We start from the raw sequence: 5,244 nt of genomic DNA, 5'->3' as shown, positions 1-5,244 counted from the left end.
TGCTCCACAGCACGTGTGTGTGTGTGTGTGTCAGAGGGGCCAGGAAAGGAAGGGGTTGGGTAGGGGGAGAGGGATTCCTGAAACTAGAAGCAAACTTGTGTTGCTTTTATTATAAGAGCCATGGACTGCTGCCCAAAGAATGCCTGGCCCTTCTTCACCCCAAGGCGGGGGAGAAGCGGGATGAGGAAGACGCCGGGCCATGCAGTTCTGCTAGGGAAAAGCGACTGAGCTTGGGAGGCCGATGGGCTGTTCTCCCACACTTCTACGTAGCGAGGCTGCCATGTGGTTTGCTAGTCACCATGGCAACCAACCCTGTTCCTGCAGGGTCTGGAGAGAAATCCCTGGGAAGGAGACCCCAGTGCAGCTGGCTCTAACTCGGTCTGCTCTTTATCGGTGCTATGGCTGCTGTCACTGAGGGAATGGCCGTGATTTGCTCTCTCCTGAGCTGGCGACACTGGCTGCCTGGGCCTCCCATACTGTGGAAGCCAGTCTCCGAAGGCGAAAGACAAAAATAGCTCTCTCCCAAGGAGAGGATGCTGATGGATGCACCGTGTGCTTTTTTACAGACGGGCTTCTTGCTGCAGAATGTCCACCGCAGACACTGAAACCTCGCGAGGGTTCCGCTCGCTCTCCCTGACCTCAGCGAGAGCACGCTGCCTGCCAGGAGCCGGGCGGTTCTGGGAGACTGAGCAGCAGCTCAGATAGTCTTTGCTGCATACAAAGGACATGCTTACAATGTGGGACCACATGCATTGCTCAGGGCTGCAGCACACAGCGGCCCACAGCCTGCTGTCGGGTGATGTGGGCGCCCATGGCCACTCCTCTGAGCGGCGGGGTGGACCTGCCCTTGCAGAGACCCTGCTGGTAGGGGCTGCCTTCTGAGGAGGCTCTTCACTCAGCTGCTCACTGCCCGCGTGACCTTGACCTTGACCAAGTCCCCTCGTCTCTTGGGTGTCACTTTCTCCATCTTTAAAAGAGGCAAAGTAATATTTCTGTAGTCTTTCTCACTGGGCTTTTGTAATAGTCATATTTTTAAAAAATATATTTTATTGATTTTGTACAGAGAGGAAGGGAGAGGGATAGAGAGCTAGAAACATCGATGAGAGAGAAACATCGACCAGCTGCCTCCTGCACACCCCCTACCGGGGATGTGCCCGCAACCAATGTACATGCTCTTGACTGGAATCAAACCTGGGACCTTTCAGTCTGCAGGCCGACGCTCTATCCACTGGGCCAAATCGGTTTCGGCAATGGTCATATTTTGATACTCCAAGAAAAGGGAATGAGAAACTACAAACCCCTATGTGGTTTCATGATCCTCTTCTGAGTTGCAGAAGTATCCATCCTTAAAGGATTCTGAAGGTTGGCATGAGTAATGAGGCCAAAAGTGATGGAAGAGCAAAGCTATAGACATGGCCATGGCAGGGTTTTTAGCTACCATTTAATGAATGCAAAGCAAATTGCACATTGCATTTCATCTTAACATCACCCCACTGGGGTGACTGTTTCCATTTTCCAGATGAGGCCCAAATTCACACAGCCAGTCATAAGGTCAGGATTCGGGTCCTGGCCAGTCTGATTCCCAAGTCTTCCAAGTCTAGGGTCTTGACCACTGCTTGTGCTGGGCGGGTTCACTGAAACAGTTCCCCTGCTGTTTTTTTATTTTTTTTTATTTTTATGGATTTCAGAGAGGAAAGAGAGGGAGAGAGATAAAAACATCAATGATGTGAGAGAATCATTGATCAGCTGCCTCCTGCACACCTGCAACCTGGGCATGTGCCCTGACCGGGGAATCAAAACATGACCTAGTTCAGTGGTCGGCAAACTGCAGATCTCGAGCCATATGAGGCTCTTTGTCCCCTTGAGTGTGGCTCTTCCAAAAAATACCACGGCCTCGGCGAGTCTATTTTGAAGAAGTGGCATTAGAAGAAGCTTACATTTAAAAAATTTGGCTCTCCAAAGAAATTTCAATTTTTGTACTGTGGATATTTGGCTCTGTTGACTAATGAGTTTGCCGACCACTGACCTAGTTCATAGGTGGATGCTCAATCACTGAGCCATGCCGGCTGAGCAGTATGGGTTTTGGATAGGTTGCTCTGACTCTTACGTGGAGGAAGAATTTGAGGTGGACGGAGTGGGGAGAGAGAGACTTTTTAGGAGGCTTAATAGTCATCCAGGCAAGAGATAATAAGGCCCCAATGGGGGGCAGAGGTCCAAGTGCTGGAGAGGAGGCAACTGTTTGGAAAACTACTTCAAATGGTAAAATCTCAGACTTTAATGGTTGGTTGCCTTTGCTACACAAGCTGGGTATGAGGGGGGTGAGTGGGGGAGAGACTCCTTCCCAGTCTAAGTGGTAGATGGCAATAGAATCACCAACGGAGATAGAAAATGTAGGGGAAAGGCAGATTTGGAGGTACCGTGGCTATTTCTTATCTGTCTGGGACTTCTTGCACCTCGTCCCCCTTTATGCTGATAACAGACCCCCAACGTGGAGCCGTGACCCAGGCTGGGCATGTCACATTCGCTCCTGGGAACTTGAGCCCATGCCGTCAGCTGGTTCTTGCCTCCTAGACGCTTCGTTGTTCTTGTAGCCGGAGCCTCGATGGAGGGGTGAGTTCAGTTCTGGACATGCTGGGTGTCAGGCCCATGAGGCATCCCTGTGATGACCAAACTCTTCAGGAAATATGAGTCAGAGGAGAAAGGGCTGGGCTGGCGTCGGCATATGAAACGTGGTTGAAACAAAGAATGACTCAGACACCGAGAGAGTGGGGGGATGAGAATGCCGTGAGCAGAGAGAGGGCGGCAACCAGGAGAACAAGCAGAGTATGACTCCATAGAAACCAAGGGAGTGAGAGCTTGAAGAATGAGCAATTGAAGACTTTATGTACAACCAATGGCCAAAGTAAACGAGGGGCTGAACTTCGGATTTGACAAGTAGATTGTGGAGGATCAGTGGGCTAGTGCCCCTCACACAAGGTGTAGAACAGAAGCCAGGTGTACGAGTGGGAGGTGAGGAAGAGGGGGTGGTGGTTGGGGGGGGGGGGGAGAAGGAGATTAAAGGAAGATTAGCTTTGAGAAACTAAATAATGGTGTAGAGGGATCAGGATCGGCCTGACTCAAAGCTCATGCTCCTTGCGCTCAAAACCTGCTCTCCTGTGGCCCGAGAGAATGGGGGTTCGATGGGAAGAGAACCCCAGCAGAGCAGTCTTTTCAGGCCAGTGCTTCTGCCTGCTGTCAGAGGCATCACAGTGGGGCATGACTAAGTGTGGGAGGGGCCGCAGAACATGTGGCACATACACTGGCTGGTGGATTTCTAGTGCCTGCTTCCTGCCTGACGTCATTGTAGACGGGCCAAAAATCCCAAACAACAATAAGTAAGTAAAGGAAAAGAGGAAAAACTCAACTTTCTCTTTTGTATTCAAATGAAAAAAACCCTTCATGCCCGCCTCACCCCCCAAAAATATTTTCAGGAGAAAAAAAAAAAAAAAAAAAAAGACTGTCTGAGACGTGAGTATGGCAAGGACAGGAACAGCCCTGTGTGTGTGCCTTCAAGGAAGGCAGGCTCAGCAGGTCCTGTGTGCTGACTCATGCTTCAGAAATATAATTCTCCTTTAGACATGTCCTGGCAAAGGATGGATGAAGCAGAGTTGAGCCAATGACAAGGTTGGTTAAAAACCATTTGAACAGTCCTTGGAATTATAAATTTTATACATGCTCTTTGTAGACAGCTTGGAAAAGACTGAAAGACCTAAAGTATCCTGAAGTCCCACCACCAGTGGTACCCTCTTGGACGATTTCCTTCTAGATTTTTTGTCTAAGAGTAGGCCCCAGTTTTGATAGCTGTCTTTATGGCAGATCCACCAATGTCTGTTGCAAGACTGATTTCTGAAGTGACTGCAGCCGAAGCCGGTTTGGCTCAGTGGTAGAGCATCGGTCTGTGGACTGAAAGGTCCCAGGTTCGATTCCGGTCAGGGGCATGTATTGTATCTGGGTTGCGGGCACATCCCCGGTAGCGGGTGTGCAAGAGGCAGCTGGTCGATGTTTCTCTCTCATCGACGTTTCTAGCTCTCATCTCTCTCCCTTCCTCTCTGTACAAAATCAATTAAAAACAAAAGAAGTAACTGCACAGTAGTGTGCAAGGGAAAGGGAAGAGGATGACACACCTAGATATGGGGGTAGATAGAGACTGGAGTCCACTTGATGGTCTAATTTTAACATGTATGGTACAGAAATAACAAGAGAAAGACTGAGTATGCCCCCAAGTTAGATCTGGAGCCCAGAAATCCTGACTGCAGTGTCAACTCTCTGCATGAAGACAGATGGCTGTCGTGTTACAGGTGTGCCTCACTTTAAGAAACCCACCATCCTGCCAAAACCAGTTTGGCTCAGTGGATAGAGCATTGGCTTGCAGACTGGAGGGTCCCAGGTTTGATTCTGGTCAAGGACATGTACCTTGGTTGCGGGCACATCCCCAGTAGGGGTGTGAAGGAGACAGCTGGTCGATGTTTCTCTCTCATCGATGTTTCTAACTCTCTGTCCCTCTCTCTTCCTCTCTGTGAAAAATCAAGAAAATATATTTTAAAAAAGAAAAAAAAGAAACCCACTATCCTACTCTGCTCCACTCCTAATGTCCATGCCTGGAGAATCCCTCTGATCTTCTTTGTTGAGGCAGATTGAACTATTGTTGCCTTGTCTGTACTCCTCCCACCATACCACCTTGCAGCTCCTCCTGACAGAGTTGGCCAATACTTCCTCACCCCATTGTCTTTGGATTTAGCCAAGGGACTTGCTTTGGCTAATAAAAACATTAATGGACGTGATGTGAGCAGGGGCTTTCAATATGTTTTCATGGCTTGGCTTGGTCTCTTACTCTTCTGCCACCTGCCCCAAGGTGAATTTGCCTGGATAGTCTCTGGTTCCAGAATAAGGAACAGATCAGAACACAACTGGCAGTGTGGAGCCAACCCACAAGAATCCTAGGCAACCTGCACACCCATGAGCAATAAATAAATGTTTGTTGTTGTCAGGCATAGATTATGAGATTGTTTCTTACCCAGGACTTTGGTAGCATACACCTGACTATTGTAATTGCCCGGATGTGTAACTTTAGTCATCTTTGACGTCTGCACTTCCTTTATCTCCTTCAAATCATCGTTCATATTTGTTCCCTGACTTCCATCCCCCTGACATTATTTCATCACTTCATATTTGGGTTCCTGCAATGGCTTCTTTAATGAACTCTGA

The sequence above is a fragment of the Pipistrellus kuhlii genome, unplaced genomic scaffold (genome assembly GCF_014108245.1).
Source record: "Pipistrellus kuhlii isolate mPipKuh1 unplaced genomic scaffold, mPipKuh1.p scaffold_m20_p_14, whole genome shotgun sequence".
Classification (NCBI taxonomy): domain Eukaryota; kingdom Metazoa; phylum Chordata; class Mammalia; order Chiroptera; family Vespertilionidae; genus Pipistrellus; species Pipistrellus kuhlii.
Note: the sequence above shows the minus strand (reverse complement) of the source record.